Here is a 19,625-nt window from a genome sequence, read left to right as displayed (position 1 = left end):
TTTTCTTGCATCCTCCACCCAATGCAACCTTCCCTGAATTACCCAATCTCTTGCACATGACATATTTTCTCCAAGACTGGAAAAAAATGTTTCCTATAGCTTTCAGATGTCAGACACTCCAGCTCCATCCAATATAATTATACACAAACTAAAAACAAAGCTGTTCTGATCACAGGGAATCATCCAATACCAAAAAGTTAAGTAGAAGCAAGAAAACCATATATAGAAGTCAAAGAAAAATTGACAAACATTAACCATTGAGAGAGCTACACCTTGCATTTGCAATGTCCTGCATACAGAGAGAGACAAAGTCATAAAACAGTAGGATATGTGAGAAGAAACTAGAGCAACATGGGATAAAGACACGCAGGTAGTTCTAACAATGACGAGAAAATTAAATTTCAAACATACTTAACTCAATCAAGCCTAAAACACCTTTCTTGTATACTTGCAGTTCAAATGCCCCCATATAATACACTTGGTGGCTAGAGGTATTCAGGCTCAAACCCTGTACCTTTAGTACAGGGTAAAAAGAGCCTACTATCCCTAGCCACCACCATTTCTGACTGAGTTGAGACTTGAGAGCTATGATGAGAAGTAAGAACACCTTTTTTTTTTTTTTTTTGTGCTAAGAGTTTAGAGCTATGATAAGAAGTGAGCACACAATTTGTATTCCCCTATTATTGTTTTTGTGCTAACAGTTCAGAGATATGGTGAGTGAGAAGTGAGAACTGAATTTGTATTCCCCCATTATTGGCTTTGTTTGTCCATGTTTTTTGTGTTGAGGTTAAGAGCTATGTTGAGAAGTGAGAAATGAATTCACTAAATGATGGCTATTAAGTTTCAGTCTTCCTATTTTTCAGGCAGCTGCTGATGTGGGATAGTGGCATGTTGTTCTGAATGTAGTGCATAGAGTCCTGGGTTCAAAACCTGCCAGTGAAATGCATGATGGTAGCACAACATTTTATTCTAGCAACTTTACAAAATTATACAAGCAATGTTTAAAATGTGTCCCTGGTTTTTGACCTTTTGTCCCCCCCCCAAAAAAAAATGAAATTGAAAATAAGTGTGAAACGCTGTGCAAGATGCCTATGGCTTACACTACTGTCATTCTATTTATAGTGTGGGCGTGGAAGCAGACTTTTATGATGGAAAAGTTCTGAATTGGGCAGTTTTGTCATTATTGGTTCATGTGTTTTGTTTCATTGCCTACAGTACAGATTACTGGTAAAATGTTCAAACAATAAATTTAAAATGCGCTCTAACATGTGTGTTGTATTATACAAAGAATATAATTTAATAAAGTCAGGAAGGTGTATAAAGAAAAGAACACATGTATGTTATCTTGTTTTGTGTGCAAGGGGCCAGTGATTTGAAAACAGCCCAAATGTAATCTTTATCCACCACTGGCCAGATGCATTTTCTTTGGATGTGGTGTAGATTTCAATGCTGTTTCAATGAATGTGAGTTTCAAGGGCAAAGTTTAATGTCAAGCCTATTTTCATTGTGAGATAGTATTGTTTTGTTTACAGATTATGTCTTTTAGTGTTTCTGCATTGTTGTGCTGTAAAATGTAAAAATAAAATTCAAATCATTGTAGAAGTAAAGCAGTATGCATACATTAGTGTTTATGGTAAATGGGGCAAAATAGCCAGGTAACAAGACACTGGAATGGCTGCAGGGGGGACTCTGGTCTGGTGCCATGTTTTGGTTTTCTGTTCTTCAATTTGCGTTCAAAAGTTGGTATCCCACAATTCCATTGGAGTGGGTGGGGTTACATAATTATGTATGCAAATTAGATGTTAATCAGCGTACTGATTTGTACCTATTTTTCATGGGCCTTGTCCAGATTTTTGATGTTTCCAGGTTGAGAGGTATGTTGTGCTGTTTGGAAAAAGAAGTGACTGAGGAGGTGCAAAAATTTAAAAAACAAAATCTAGAGACATTTGAAGGGTAGAAAAAAGAAATATGGACATGGGAAAGGAAGAGAGATCTGATATGGTGCAATTTTGTGCAAAGGAGAAAGCTAAATTAATTTCTAACAAAAAAGGCAGCCCCAAAGATATTCAAAGAGAAACCTAGGCAAAGGCATCCAGATATGGATAATTTCACAATAAAAAAATGAGATCACAAAGAGGGGAATGTAGAACGGAAGATTAGTCAAGTAGTAGTTAAAAAAACAGAAGCTGAAGTTATGGAATATTTGTTAAGTGAAGGATACATTGTAGAAAGTTAACACAGGTCATATCACAGCATGATGGAACAACTCGTCCCCAAAGTAAGGGGAAACAAGAGGAGTAAGAGCTTACCTCTCAACCTGGAAACATCAAAAATCTGGACAAGGCCCATGAAAAATAGGTACAAATCTGTATGCTGATTAACATCTAATTTGCATACATAATTATGTAACCCCACTCCAATGGAATTGTGGGATACCAACTTTCGAACGCAAATTGAAGAACAGAAAACCAAAACATGGCACCAGACCAGAGTCCCCCTGCAGCCATTCCAGTGTCCTGTTACCTGGCTATTTTGCCCCATTTACCATAAACACTAATGTATGCATACTGCTTTACTTCTACAACGATTTGAGTTTTATTTTTACATTTTACAGCACAACAATGCAGAAACACTAAAAGACATCATCTGGTAAACAAAACAATACTATCTCACAATGAAAATAGGCTTGACATTAAACTTTGCCCTTGAAACTCACATTCATTGAAACAGCATTGAAATCCACACCACATCCAAAGAAAATGCATCTGGCCAGTGGTGGATAAAGATTACATTTGGGCTGTTTTCAAATCACTGGCCCCTTGCACACAAAACAAGATAACATACATGTGTTATTTTCTTTATACACCTTCCTGACTTTATTAAATTATATTCTTTGTATAATACAACACACATGTTAGAGCCCATTTTAAATTTATTGTTTGAACATTTTACCAGTAATCTGTACTGTAGGCAATGAAACAAAACACATGAACCAATAATGACAAAATTGCCCAATTCAGAACTTTTCCATCATAAAAGTCTGCTTCCACACCCACACTATAAACAGAATGACAGTAGTGTAAGCCATAGGCATATTGCACAGCGTTTCATACTTATTTTCAATTTCATTTTTTTTTGGGGGGGGGGACAAAAGGTCAAAAACCAGGGACACATTTTAAACATTGCTTGTATAATATTGTAAAGTTGCTAGAATAAAATGTTGTGCTACCTGCTACCATCATGCATTTCACTGGCAAGTTTTGAACTCAGGACTCTATGCACTACATTCAGAACAACATACCACTATTCCACATCAGCAGCTGCCTGAAAAACAGGAAGACTGAAACTTAATAGCCATCATTTAGTGAATTAATTTCTCACTTCTCAACATAGCTCTTAACCTCAACACAAAAAACATGGACAAACAAAGCCAATAATGGGGGAATGCAAATTCAGTTCTCACTTCCCACTCACTATATCTCTGAACTGTTAGCACAAAAACAATAATAGGGGAATACAAATTGTGTGCTCACTTCTTATCATAGCTCTAAACTCTTAGCACAAAAAAAAGTGTTCTTACTTCTCATCATAGCTCTCAAGTCTCAACTCAGTCAGAAATGGTGGTGGCTAGGGATAGTAGGCTTTTTTTACCCTGTACTAAAGGTACAGGGTTTGAGCCTGAATACCTCTAGCCACCAAGTGTATTATATGGGGGCATTTGAACTGCAAGTATACAAGAAAGGCGTTTTAGTCTTGATTGAGTTAAGTATGTTTGAAATTTATTTTTCTCGTCATTGTTAGAACTACCTGCGTGTCTTTATCCCATGTTGCTCTAGTTTCTTCTCACATATCCTACTGTTTTATGACTTTGTCTCTCTCTGTATGCAGGACATTGCAAATGCAAGGTGTAGCTGTCTCAATGGTTAACGTTTGTCAATTTTTCTTTGACTTCTATATATGGTTTTCTTGCTTCTACTTAACTTTTTGGTATTGGATGATTCCCTGTGATCAGAACAGTTTTGTTTTTAGTTTGTGTATAATTATATTGGATGGAGCTTTAGTGTCTGACATCTGAAAGCTATAGGAAACATTTTTTTCCAGTCTTGGAGAAAATATGTCATGTGCAAGAGATTGGGTAATTCATGGAAGGTTGCAATGGGTGGAGGATGCAAGAAAAAAAAAGAGGAGGGTGAGAAAACTACAAGGAGGCTAGCTGCACTACTGGACCTAGAATTACTTTATTTCTTATATGAGGAATATTTGTAGCTTCATACCACTTTTCGGTTTTGTTTCTGGGCATGTAGTAATGTTATACTTGCATCTGCTTTATACTGCTACAATTTTCAGAGTAATTTACAGCAGAATAACTATTTGTAGTCACCTTTATTTGAATTTCTAGGAGGCAGTTTTCTTTTGAAAGTGAAGGAACCACAAATGTGATCCCAAGAACAGTGTGATGCATTGAATGAAAATATGAATTACTTATGCTAAGTATGTCTGAGATCGCAGTACCTTAAAGTGTGTTCCCTTTACTGCTAGAGACAGTGATTTCATAGTTAGTATACATCAAAACAAGGGTAAGTAGATCTGCAAGAAGCAATGCCTTCTTGCAAATTTGCTCTAAAAGCACTAATGTATGTGTTTACATTTGCCATTTTGCTTGTATATCTATTAGTTTCTCTTTATTTGTGCATTTTATCATTCATTTTATTTATTTTTGTAACAATGGGACTTGCAATGATAATAGGGAGACTTAGCACACACCATGAAAGGGGTAGTTGAGTAAGAAATTTCAGAGGCTTTCCTCTGTATACTTCTTTTTACTTCTGTGTGTTCATTAGTAGTTTGAGATCTATTTTGTGTAGTTTTCAAAAATCACACTGCAGGTGAAGTCTCCAGTGTGACACTTTTCTGTTAGATAAAATAATATCACAAAGCCTGTGAAGCAGTTTTGCTGCCTTAGGAAATATAAAGACTCTTTTTCTCATTATTTATTAACGTCAACTAAAACATATGTAAAAGAATCAACATTTGGTTGAACCAACTTTCCTTTGTATGCCAAGCCATTCTCTAGTTCAGATTTCCATTCTAACATATCTTGTGTTTCTCACTGCTCTTTATTTTCCTTCATTGAATGGAAAGGCTTTTTTCAGTGTGGAAGGGATATTTCTATTTGTCTTTAGAGTGGCATTATTTGCCAATTAAATTTCATCTGTGGGTACATATGGAATGAGAATGGAGCTTTCTTTGAGTTTGAGACTTCATGAAAAAGTCCCTTACCATAATTATGTGACTGGCAATTCACACACACACACACACACACACACACACACACACACACACACACACACACACACACACACACACACACACACACACACACTTTCTCTCTTACCCTGAGTAGTGCTCGGCCTCTTCTGTTCCATCCTCATGTTGCTGCTGCCACCATTAATCCCGGGCCCGGGCCCGGCTCCGTTTCAGGGCTCACTATATCTCCCAGCCTGCTACCGTCATTAATCCTGACTCCGTGAGCTTGCTATATCCCTGGCCCCTTTGCTGCTGCCATTAATCCATTTCAGGGCTTGCTGACTGTATCCCCGCCTCTTCTGTTCCCCATGTTGCATTCCCGCCGTTAACTTAACCACCAGCCAGCTGGAAATGATGATGTAAGCTCCTTGAGCTCAATTACGACTGGCTGGTAGCCTGACGGTGCTGATGTCATCACGCACGTGATGATGTCAGCTCCGACAGAGCGAACATTTTAAAAAAAGAAAAGAAAAATCGGAAATGAAGGGGTGCCACTCGGGAATCATGGCACCCCTTCATTTGGACCCCAAAACTCGGTAAAAACTGAGTAATTCGGAACGGTTGAGAGGTCTGAGTAGGAGACATCTGCAGAAGAAATATGAACATGGGAAAGAAAAAAGATTTAATATGGTACAATATTTGTACAAAGGAGAAAACAAAACTAATCAATGCAAAAAGGACAGCACCAAACATACCTGAAGAGAAATAAAGGCAAAGACATCCGGATATGGAAAATTTTACAATATAAAAAATAAGAAAACAAAGAGGAAACATATAAATAGGATTAGTAATGGAGAAGTTAAAGAAATAGAAACTGAGGTTATGGATTACTTGCAAAGTGAAGGATTTAGTGCAGAAAATTTAACTCAGATAACAATGCAACAGGATAGAGCAACAGACACCCACATTAAGGAGAAACCAGTGCATCTGGAAGTATCTTATCAGTTGACATATGATGATATTTGAAGCCTCCCATAGGAAACCAGTACAAAGGTTCGAGTGATAGGCCAGTGAGTTCCCATATGAAAGTGTAACAGATGACACAGGCTGAAACTGAAGAGAACATGGCACAGGAAGAAGCTCTGGAACTTTCTATAGAATGCCCGCATAAAATGGTGAACAAAGAATGTGCCCTCAGTTTAGAGTTTAGAAGAAAATAATCTAAGAGAAGAGTTGCTTGATTTAATATCGATGGATAGACATATTAAGAACAATGAAATAAATAGACTGCAGAAGGTCAATAAAACTCAAAAAGTTAGAAGTTTAATAAAACAAATGAACACAGAAATTAAGACTGTCCATAGAGATGCATGCGATATAACAGAAGTAAATAGGATACATTACTGTGCAGCCAAATTAATAACAGACAAAGCCCTACCACAAATACCCAGGGTAGTAAAGGAAAGGATGGGGAGAAATCAAATGCCATCATGGAAGTATCAACTAGAGAAAACTATAAAGCAATTAAGACAAGAAGTGTCACTGTTAGAACAGTATAGAAGAGGGAACAGATCAACAAAAATACTCAGAAACATAGACATGATAAAAGCAATGCACAGTATTATAACAAATCAGGATTTATCATGCACTATTGCAAATAATAAATTAAAAATATCAGCCTAGGCAGAAAAACTTAAAAGATACACAGATAAATACAGAGGAAAAGTACAAAATAAGATAAGCAATTTATTGATGACCCAAAAAAGTTTTATAGAGAATTGGGAAACAAGGTAAAAGGAATTGAAAGACCACCAAAAAAAGATGAAATAGATACATTTTGGAGAAATATTTATGGAGATCCTGTGGAACATAACAAAGATGCTAAATGGACAGCTCGGTGGATCCTGTTTGGGCATCCTGCAGACTACTACAGCACCAGAAACGAGAAAGAGAGTCTTTTTGCTGATTCTAAGTATCTTTTTGGCTTTTTCTTGACTGTTTTTGCTCACCGCACTTTAAAAGCCATTTTGACTGTGGTTCTGTTGTTATTTCTGCTGCATTTTACTATTAAATTGTTTTACTGTGTGTGCACTTTGATTTCAGCTCAAAGTTAATAATTTAAACTGCATTTACTGCTGTAGGCTTCACACTCAAGTGCGATAGCCTTTTCTGTGCATATTTACTGTTAAATTGCATTTTTCTGTTTAATTTCACAAAAAAACCCAAAAAACAAAAAAATACTATCTGTTTTGCTTGTTTCCCACCTTTTCCTATAGTAGAATAGTCCAGATCCCAGATTTGCTGATTTCAGGACTTTATTTTGTGTTTCTGAGTTGTCCATATCTTGTTGTGGTAGAGAGAAGTCTTTCTGCTTATCAGTGGGAGTGGTATGCATTGAGCAGCCTGTCACAAGAGGAGTGGTTTCCAGCTCTGAGCTCTGAAATTGCACCCTATCGGCCGTTTTGGGCTGATTTATATCCCTTTCAACTTTCAGAGTTAAAAACCCATGTTTGCACAGGTTTGAGCTTGTTTAGCTTGGCGGATCCTGTTTGCCCATCCTGCAGATTACTACAACACCAGAAACGAGAAAGAGAGACTTTTTGCTGATTCTAAGTATCTTTTTGGCTTTTTCTTGACTGTTTTTGCTTATCGTACTTTAAAAGCCATTTTTACTGTGGTTCTATTGTTATTTCTGCTGCATTTTACTGTTAAATCATGTTACTGTGTGTGCACAGAGACTTCCCATACTCTGGAACAAACTACCCATCTATATCAAGCAAAGCTCTTCATTACCTCTCTTCAAGAACAATCTTGATGAGTGGATGGGAAATAGGAAATTCACCCCAGGGATCACTTCTGTGGCTCTGCTCGACAGGGGCACAGGAAAATAATTATTTTGGGTGGCAAAAGCCAGGGAACCTCTTTGGCTAGGCTTACTTAGGCCCTTGGGCCAATAGCCTAGTACCTACCTATGAAGTTCAAATGTACAGGATATGAAATGGGATGAAGTAATGGCCAGAGAGATTGAAACAAAGTTAAGAAAAGCCTGTAATTGGAAAACCCCAGGCCCAGATGCAGTACCTAACTTCTGGTTAAAAGTATTAACATCTTTGCATGAAAATTTAGCCATGAGTATGAACTATTTATATGCCCACCCCAAAGAGACACCAGCCTGGCTAATAACAACAGGAAAAACAATGCTCCTATTTAAGAGTGAACCTGCAAGCTACCCTAAAAACTATAGACCAACAACTTGCCTTCTGACAACATATAAACTATACACTGGAATTGATGCTGACAGAGTTTATAGTCATTTAGAAGAAAACTCAAATATGGCAACGGAACAAAAGGGTAATAAAAGAAAGTCATATGGAACAAAGGATCATTTGTTGTTAAATAACGTCATAGTGGAGAGCTATAAAAAGGGGAAGAATCTAAGTATGGCATGGATAGACTACTAAAAAGCATTTGACAGTATCCGACATTCATGTATAAAAGAGTGCTTAAAAATGTATAAGATACACCCTACACTGATAAACTACATCACAGCGACCACGAAACAGTGGCAAACCACTTTGTATTTAAGCCATGATAAAAGACAAATTATTATTCCACGGATAAGAATACAAAGGGGGATATTCCAGGGTGATTCTCTGTCACTACTGCTCTTTTGGCTTGCCCTTAACCCATTAAGCTGTCTGCTTAACAAATTATTTCATAGCTATAATTTGGCTCCCAGAAAGCAAAAAAAAGTGTGAAGACTTCTCATCTTCTCTTTGTTGATGATTTAAAACTGTATAATTCATCAGATGAGAAACAGAAAGCACAAATGCAAGTAGTCAAAATGTTTTCAGATGACATAAGAATGTCATCTGGTCTTGATAAATATGCAACCTTTAAAAGTTGCAGCACCAAGAAAACATCAGTTTGAGACAAGAATGTGATATAAAAGAACTTGAACAAGAGGGAGTGTATCAATATTTGGGAATTGATGAATAATCAACAATAAAACATGAACAAATGAGAATAAAACTCAGTAAGGAATATTTTAGAAGACTTAAATTAATCCTGAAAACAGCTCTGACATCTAAAAACAAAGTTCAAGCTATAAACCAGTTTGCTTTTCCTGTCTTAATTTACAGTTTTGGAGTGACTGACTGGCGGCCCCAAAAGGTGTTGGATAGATTAGACAGGAAAACAAAAAGGATGCTTCATGCTTATGAAATGATTTATAAAAATCAGCACATACCAAGATTATATATTCTCTGTTCCGAAGGAGGTATGGGCCTCCTTGAAATTGACTACATGTATAGATCTGCAATCATGGGACTGCATACATATCTACTGACCTCACAAGACCCAAACATAGTAAAAGTTTTGAAACATGAGGAGAGTATATCTAAGGTGACTTCCCTTCTTAGTCTAGCAGAAGCATATTGGCATCAAGCGGGAATGGAAATCAAACTAGAATTAGATAAGAATCAGGCAGCAACTGAATGTGCCAGAAAACAAAAGCCTATAAGATCAGATGAGAAGGCAAGAAATGTGGAATATGCATAAATATAGTTGCAAGTATAGAAAACTCCTGGATCAATGATGAGGATCCAACGCAGCAATGGTTAAGGAAAGGCGAAATCAAACCAAAAGACGAAAGATTAATATTGGCAGATAGCGGACTACATACTCGTTGGTTTACAAAGTCCATTGAACATGTGGGAGAAACAGATAAATGTAGGTTTTGTAAAACAGAGTTGGAAACAGTTGTACACCTTGTTGCTGGGTGTAACATACTAATGGCAGAAGGACTGTATATTGAAAGGCATAATAATGTGGCAAGACTGTTGCACTGGAGATTGTGCAAACATTATAATACTGAAGTATCTGAAAAACACTGGAAACATGAGCCACAAAGCATCACAGAAAATGATGGTCTACATCATATGGGATCACCCATTACCAATAGTTCAAAAGACAGATGCAAGAAAACCAGATATTGTGGTCCATGAAAAGAAGATAAAAATAACATTGATGACTGAAATTGCTACACCCAGTGACTACAGTGTCTTGCGTACACACAGACACAAAGTCATAAAATATCAGGATTTGCAGGCAGAAATGAGAGCAGTGTGGAAGAAAGATACCCAGATAATTCCAATATAGTAGGAGCAATGGGTCTTATAAAAAAGAATTTACAATCATATTCAGATATGCTACCAATACATGTAACTCCATACAAGTTGCCGAAGGAGTCATTAATGGGCACATTGCAAGTGCTGCGCAGAGCACTTCTGGCTGACATCAAAGATTGAAACAATACTAATTTCATTAGCTTTAATTATACTTTGACTTAGGAATGGGGTCCACTCAATTTATGGTATTCGAAACCCAAAATATTTGGAGAAATTAAAAAAGAGATAAAAGTGTCAGGAAATAGTAGCACTCACTGTTCTTATCTTCCACCTTCCAGATTCTTAATAATCCTGTTTACCCTTTTCTGCACTGATTCCCATCCTAATAACCCCGTACCTGGAAGGCATCCAGGGATGTATACACTACTCTAACTAAGGCCTCAAGAATTAAAAGATTTTGTTTTGTTACTTAGGAATATATATGTGGGGATTGGAACATGCTACACAACGTATGGTCCTGCCAAATGAAGCTCAGCATTACAAGTCTATTTACATTTAGCATCTTAGCTAGCAAGTGCTAAGTCATATCCTGACAATGGAAAACAATATGTGTCCAAGTACCTGTTGTAAGGTACACTGCAAACAATAAGTTGATTCAGCTGGAAATATACATCATGTCTAGGTGGGGTACAAATTAGTTTACAAATAACCTTTAAAGAAAGGTTCATCAGAAGGGGGGATGGATTGCATCATAGGATCTACAGCATAAGTGAATCGTGAGATGAAAAACGTTATATTCTCTAAATATATGACAAAATATATCACTAATCAGATGTACCACGTTCATACAGACTGCGTGTTTGTTGCTATATGTTTATTTAGTGCTAGTTTAGTCACCATGATGTCTCAAATGCGGTGAATACGATGGAGGCATTGTTATAAAATATGAGACTATGGTATTTTGAAGCTTGAGAAACAGAAAATGAAAGGCATGTCAATATATAAACCAGATTATTTCATGGAATATCATATTAAACAATAAGAGTAGAAATTAAGGAAATGGGAAGTTTATAGAATACAAAGGCTCGGTTCTACTGTCCTGCTTTTTCCCCAAACCATAATAGCTTTATTCAAAAAGTGAGCAGATAAAACAAGAGCATGATAAACAGGGAATATAAAAATGGTTCAATATTTAGGTTCACATGCTAACCTCAGAATATTCTTTCACTGAATTAAAGCTTGACTGGTGTACTGGGAGTAGCTATATATATATGCATGCAATTGTAATGGTAACTCATCAAATAAATTATATGTATATTTCAAGCTACTATTATTAAAGGGCAGTCAGAAGAAGGGCATTGAGAGATTTCCAGTTAGACAGCATTTTCCAGCCAATACGCTCTATTTTTAGAATGCATGCATAGGCATAGAATGAGAGGTCGGGAAAGTTAAAGTCTCCATTTTCTTTTGATCTGAAATGAGCTTTGGCATTAATATAAATTTTGAGGGAACCCACAGAAATCCAAAGTACGTTTTATGCCATGGGCCAAATTCCAAACCAATGTATGCCAGGGCACTGTACTGCTACAAGCTTGTAAGGGATTAGCTGTATATGCAATTCTCAAATAAAGATGGCTCATTTCCCAATGCAAAGAACAGAAAAGTACGAACTGAGCGTCATGATATTCCTCTGCCTAATTCTCATTCCATAAGCATTAAAGTTATTTATTAACATTTGTTGACCAGAAAGTCCAGCTGTGAGGTTTCATTTTCAGTGGAGTCATAGGCAGACAGTTTAAAGTATTTACAAAGTGATCTTGCAACAGAGATTTGAACTGCTGCGTTGTTATGGTATTCCTTAGGTAGGGTTGTTCCAGATCTTGTCAGAGGAGGAAGAGGAGGAGGAAGAGGAGTTGACACACCTAGTTTTTTTTTTTGGTATTTGTTATATTCCCTACAGAGGTGTGTAATTCACAGCATGATTGCCTCCACATGATGGTATGTATAATGAGCTGACACTGGGAAAGTAGACTTTGTGAGCAAAGATTAAATGTCCAGTGGTCATATAGTGGTTGAATTCAGTGAAGGTGTGTCAGTGATATACGGTGACTGGAACTAGCAATATGACCAGTAGCTATTGTAGGCATGTCATTTTATGTTTCATAGACGATGACATTTCAGATAGATGATGGGCAGAATGGATAACAGAAGATAGAAGGAAAGAACTGGATGTGGCAATATGTGCTGTGTCAGGAAGCAATGTCCTAACTCTATGTCAAACATTTTCTGCAACCCCAAGTTAAATTCTGAGGCAAATATAAACTGGCAGAGTCCACCTGAAAAGTCAGGGGTGTCCTAATGTACCCCATGAATGCATTTCACTGATGCCCCTCACAATGTCACCTAGTAGAAGAGGAGAATGTAATAATGTTGCTTTCCTACTTCCATTCAAAGCCATTTCTTAAAGTGTGTGGGTGCATACATTTCAAATCTGTTAGGAGGAAAAACAGAAAAAATAGAAAACATGCAATAACCTGGTTGCATAAGTGTGCACACCCTTAAACTAATACTTTGTTGAAGCACCTTTTGATTTAATTACTGCATTCAGTCTTCTTGGGTACACACCTGCTATCAATTAAATAGACTCTTATTAATCCCAAATAAAGTTCAGCTGTCCCAGTAGGCTTTTTCTGACATTTACTCGGTTGCCTGCTACAGCAAAAGCCATGGTTCACAGAGAGCTTACAAAGCATCAAAGGGATCTCATTGTTGAAAGTTATCAGTCAGGAGAAGGGTACAAAAAATTTCCACAGCATTGGATATACCACAGAACACAGTGAAGACAGTCATCAAAAAGTGAAGAAAGTATGGGACAACAGTGACATTGCAAAGAACTGGGCTTCCCTCCAGAATTGATGAAAAGACAAGACGAAAACTGGTCAGAGAGGCTGCCAAGAGACCTACAGCAATATTGAAGGAGCTGCAGGAATTTCTGGCAAGTTCTGTTTGTGTACTACATGTGATAACAATCTCTCATATTCCCCATATGTCTGGGCTATGAAGTAGGGTTGCAAGACGGAAGCCTTATCTTACACAGAAAAACATCCAGGCCTGGCTAAAATTTGCAAAACAATACATCAAGTCTCCCAAAAGCAGGTGGGAAAAAGTGTTATGGTCTGATGAGATCAAGGTTGAACTTTCTGGCCAGAATTTCAACAGGTACATTTGGAGCAAAAACAACACTTCACATCACCAAAAGAACACCATCCCCATGGTGAAGCATGGTGGTGGCAGTATCATGCTTTGGGGTTGCTTTTCCTCAGCTGGAACTGGGGCTTTAGACAAGGTGGAGAGAAATATGAACAATTCCAAATACCACTCACTTTTGGAACAAAACCTTCAGGCATCTGCTAGAAAGCTGAAGATGAAGAGGAATTTCACATTTCAAAATGACAATGACCCCAAGCATACATCCAAATCAACAAAAGAATGGCTTCACCAGAAAAAAATTAAAGTTTTGGAATGGCCCAGACCTAAATCCAATAGAAAATTTGTGGGGTGACCTGAAGCACAAGAGATGCCCTAGCAATCTGACAGATTTGGAGCGCTTTTGCAAAGAAGAGTGGGCAAATATTGCCAAGTCAAGAGTGACAGAACCCACAGGGTCAGAGTTGCTGGCGCCATGTCAGACTCAAAGCCTGTCACAAGTGGTGTCCCACAGGGCTCAGTCCTGGGCCCACTCTTGTTTGGCATCTACTTTTCTGAAGTACAAGCAAACACAGGAGGGTTATGGCTGACAAAGTTTGCAGATGACTGCAAACTGGGCGCCATAGTTGAAAACACATCCGACACAGATATCCTTCAGAAGGGTCTCACAGAAACGGATAACTGGTGCCAGAGCCATGGCCTAAAGTTAAATGCCAAGAAATGCATAGTCATACCCTTCGGGAAAAATAAGGTTACCCCTAGCTACCATATAGGTGGCAATCCCCTGAACACAGAAGAAGTTATTAGGGACCTGGGAACCCAGGTTGACAGTAGCCTTTCATTCGACACTCATATTGCTAAAGTAGTTAGGAAGACCTTCTACATTGCCCACCTTATCATGAAGGATTCACATCTAGATCAAGGGAAGTCATAGTCTCCCTATACTCATCACTCATCAGACCAATGATTGAGTACAATGCCCCATTGAATGTATCTGACCCGACACTTGCAGCAGCTGGAGAGGCCACAAAAGTTCCTCACCAAAAGGATAAAGGGTCTCAAAATCTGTCTTATGCTGCCCGACTGAAAGAACTCCAGTTATATTCAGTTGCTTGCTCAGAGGTGACCTATGCCTGACATACAAGGCCATGTCAAACCCAGATTTGATGAACATGCTTCATCTCAAAAATCTAGATCCTCAGAGCCACAAGGGCGGAGACTTAAACCTCGACACGGTTATTAATAGGACATGCTGGAGGATAGATTCATCACCCAAAGACTCCCTATGCTGTGGAACAAAATCCTGGTTTATGTGAGGCAGAGCACCTCGCTGGCCTTGTTCAAGAGGAATCTTGACCAATGGATGGGAGATCGCAGATACACCCCAGGGGTTACTTCAGTGTCACTGCTCGACAGAGGCACAGCAAAATAATGGGCATAGTTTCTCCAAACTAAAGGGGTGGCGTAAGCCACAAAACTATGGGCTAGGCTTATAAATGCCCTCGGGCAGATAGCCTAGTATGAACCTATGAACCTATGAACCTATGAAGATGTGCCATGCTGATAGACTCCTACCCAAGAAGATTGAATGCTGTAATTAAATCAAAAGGTGCTTCAACAAAGTATTAGTTTAAGGGTGTGCACACTTATGCAACCTGCATATTGTACATTTTTTTATTTTTTTATATTTTTCCCCTAACAGATTTGTTTGTTTTTCAATTGAATTGTACAGGTTAAAGGTCACATTAAAGGTGGGAAAAGTTTTGAAATTATTTATTGTGGTCTCATTTTTTTATATCACAAAAACCTGGCATTTTAGCAGGGGTGTGTAAACTTTTTATATCCACTGTATGTGTGTGTGTGTGTGTGTGTGTGTGTATGCGAGCATGTGGATACATGCATATATATATATATATATATGTGTGTGTGTGTGTGTGTGTGTGTGTGTGTGTGTGTGTGTGTGTGTGTGTGTGTGTGTGTATATATATATATATATATATATATAGTTGACTTGTGATATGTAGTTCAGTATACTTTCACTAGCTAGTACCTTGCTATTGTTTTGAATGAATATGTTCAATTAACTTCCATTACAAAAGGCATATCTGCACTTTTTAGCCCCATTCTACATTTTTTTCCTGTCTGCAGCATATGTTCAAGATAAGAATAGTGATGTCATCTTCTTCAGCATATGTCATTAAAGTGTATTATTTACCTACACAGGTGTTTTGTCTTCATTGTTTTCTCATCCATGTCCAGTGCTGAACACAGCAACCCCAAATCAGGCGCTCTTAGATATACATTTGTAGCTCTTCATTTTCTGCCTTAAACAGATAATACAATCAGTTTATATAGAATGTTATGGTATCTTACTCTCTGCCCTTGGTGGTTTTTGCAATGTTGGGGCAGTAATATCTGACAGAGTTCAAATCTCTGTTCCTTAGGATCCTCTCCTCTTGCACCTCTATGTACAGAGGCATGGCTGGATACATGAACTGGGTTAGCAAAGACATCATGGTGAATAGCCTTTACGTTGCTGCCCCAGTACTTTTAGAATCTGAACCCTTATTTCAAATAATTTGTTGGCAGGTGAAATCATAACCTCTTATTTAGAGGATAGCATTTCAGGAAAGCTTGTTTTTTAAAAATTGTTGGCACACTTTGTCCAAATGTAAAGTGATACTTTGTTACTGTCATAGAGATCCAGGCTAAGTACTTTAATCACCTCTTCTATTGACACAACCCCTTTATTCATCAAATTGCCTTCAGATGTCCAGAACTATAAATCTGTACAGCCTGTAAGCCTAATACCATTTTTATGCTATACTCATTTAAGTCCCCCACCCCGCCACAGTACTCTTATTATTTCCCCTCCATCCTCCCTCAAGTTCCATCTTCCGTGTACTTACTAATACTTTCCACAACTTTTTCTGTCTTTCCTACCATTCTATACCCAGTGAACACACCCTTTTCTCAGAAGAATACTTTTCTTCATGTTAATGTAACTTAGTACTGTTGCAATATTTTGTACCAGGTATGTCGGTTATATAGAGGTTATTATTTTAGGTTATCATATTTTCTTAACATGTATATCAAGTTTATGTTCAGACCAGGTCTGAAGAAGTCTGTTTATATTAACAGACGAAAAGCGCTTTACACTTGGATTTGTTGATTCATGTTTTTTGGCTTATTTTGGACTTTTTTTCCATCACAACATTGTTTTTTAGAGGACATTGATTTTATTTAATACGTGTTTGTGGACGCTGGCATTTTTCCTGAGCCGTTTTTCTTGTTTTTCACATCATTTAATGTACTAGTACAGAGGCCTAGCTCCAGAGTCTGCATACACTATAACATCAATTGATACTAGTGCAAAAAGCCTAGGCCCTGATACTGCACCCACTATGACATTTTTTTTGTAACAGTACAGAATGTCTGTCCCCTAACAATACCAGCTCACACCCAAGCACCAAGCAAGCATATTTCCAACAGATCAACGAGAAATAAAGATTTGACACAACACCATTTACAATGATAAATAAATGTAAAACTGCCACACTTATTAGGAAACTCTAACAGCAGCCATTGGATGGAGTGGCCACTGAAGCATGGGGTGGTGGAGTTGTGGGAGGGCATTTATAGAAAAAAAAAAAAAAAAACAAGTAGCCATAACCCAAATGCCTGTGGTGGAAATACCTGTCATAATCTGTTTCCTAACACCATTCAAGTGTTGTTTAGACATAACTGTGGACTTACTAGAATGGGACATTACAAATGTCTTTTATTGCCTTTGTTTTACAAAACCTTGACACAAAATCCTCTAGTGTATCGGATTTTGACAAAACTTGGATTTTCCTGTCTTAGTAGTTCTGTAATTAATTTCACAAGTCTCACAGGCAAGCTAAGGTAATCCTTATAAATTCAAAGGTTTGTACATTTTTAAAATGTCAAATGTTTTATTCTGCAATAGGTTAATGTTATTTACAGTGAGTTTCTGGTTTGTATTGGTATATTTTTGCCTTTGTTTGTGCAATCTGCTTTTTCCTTAGTATTAATTTTATGTGATTTTAAATGGAAATGGTTTATGTTTATTGTATTTTAATTTTCACTACTGTTCTGAAAACCAGAGCTACCCTATGGCTTTTCTAGTATAAACAAATAATAAGTAAATAAATAGAGAGATAGAGGGATATGAACTTACTACTGAAATCAAGTATTCCTTTTACTTCAAGATAGTGCAACCTTGATTGAAGTTAATATATTGAGAAAGTTGGTATATACATTGTGCAGCCTTTTCCCAAGAAAAATAAACATTTCATTTAAGTTGTAAACCTTTCTTATTTTTGGATAATTTCGTCAGGATATGAATTGTTTTTCAATCAAAAACACCAGGAAATAGATCAATTCTCTTTTATTCTCATCCTGGAAAATATCTCCCCTCTCTAGACCAGCTACAGCTGCAATAGGCAAAGGAGTCCTCCTTGCTCAACTTGAATACAGGCTCCCCATCACAGCCACAGCCACAGCCTCTAAAAAAAAAAAAAAAAAAAAAACGCATCCACTCTACAGTCCATTGAAAACAAAATCTGGTGATTAATTTCCAATCCCTCCCCTCAGGAGCACCACTGCATCACCCTCTTCAAGACAAAATGGCTGCCAGTCTCCTACAGAATTGAGCTATCCCTAGGGTCTCTTGTTTTCAAACTACTTCAGTCAGGTGCCTTTCCACCGCTTGCAACCCAACTCCATAATAAAAGCATGCAATGAAAGTTCCACAATCTCTCCCAATCCCTCACTCCAGACATCCCAAACTCAATTGCACTGTACCAACCATTCCTTCTCCATTATTGCACCCAAAATCTGCAGTATCTCCACCCATACTTAAAATAAGTCTCCTCTTTCCCCACCTTCAGAGTTCATCTCAAAAAACACCTTGATGAAAAATCTAACTTGCAAGTTCTTTTCCAGTGGACACATAACCTTACTCCTTTCTCAACTGCATCACTTCTACTTTGATCCTCTGTTCTCAGCTGATGCCTCCCTCTTATATATACTAATAAAATTAATTCACATTTGATTTTCTACTCTGATAACATTATTTATATATTGTATTAATTGCCTATGGGATTATCTACCTTCTGTGATTACTCCGTGTTTGTGAATTTGTTCTATTTTCTTTTTTTGTGAAACTCTTCACCTAAGCTGTACCTGTAAATGGTCTGTAGTGATTAATGTAGTTTCCTGGTAAAGAAACTAAAATAAAAATAAATAAATATTACAAGTTGGCATAATGGTTAAGGTCTTTGCCTCTCATGTACAAGGTACAATAATTGATCCTGACCGCCAGCCAATGCCTGTTTGGAGTTTGCATGTTCTCCTGTGTCTCTGTGGGGACCCCCTCCCCACCACCAAAAAACAAGCTGAGTGTTTTCTTCTCAAACTGACCAATGAATGGAGCTGTGGGTAGCACCACAGAGTCTATATGGTGCAACAGAACTGAAAGAGTTGTAAAGACCAAGTGCTTTGGGCATCTACTGTGGTGCGCAGTATCCTCAAGATGGATTACAGACTGCACACTGTGGCAAGGCTAGCTAGTTGATGGTGTATAATATGGCTGTAGGGTATTCAGTTATGTTGACTAATGTCGCCAAAAGGGCATGGGTATTTGACGTTGATAAGAGGGTTGAGGACCCAGCCTACTCAGACCTATTGCCAGAGACATATGCTAATGTTGAGAGGGGTGTATGTGCCCCCTACTGGCCAGTTTGTGCCCACCATAAAGCCCAGCATCCCTGGGTCAATAAGCTAATGGACAGTTTGTGTCTAGTTGCTCAGCCTGGGTTACCTAGTATAGTTCCGTTGACAGAAAGCTGGACATAAAACCAATCAACCTGCCAAACATGAACTGAGAATTGCTACACTCATTGTAGGTTCACTGGCAGAACACAGCTTGGAAATGGATGACATGATGGTACGGAGGAGGTTGGACATCCTGTGTATCCAAGAGAAAGCATGGAAGGGCACTGCAGCAAAGCCACTTGG

This window comes from Protopterus annectens, chromosome 2.part0, assembly GCF_019279795.1.
Source record: "Protopterus annectens isolate FY-2018-M chromosome 2.part0, PAN1.0, whole genome shotgun sequence".
Classification (NCBI taxonomy): Eukaryota; Metazoa; Chordata; order Ceratodontiformes; family Protopteridae; genus Protopterus; species Protopterus annectens.
Note: the sequence above shows the minus strand (reverse complement) of the source record.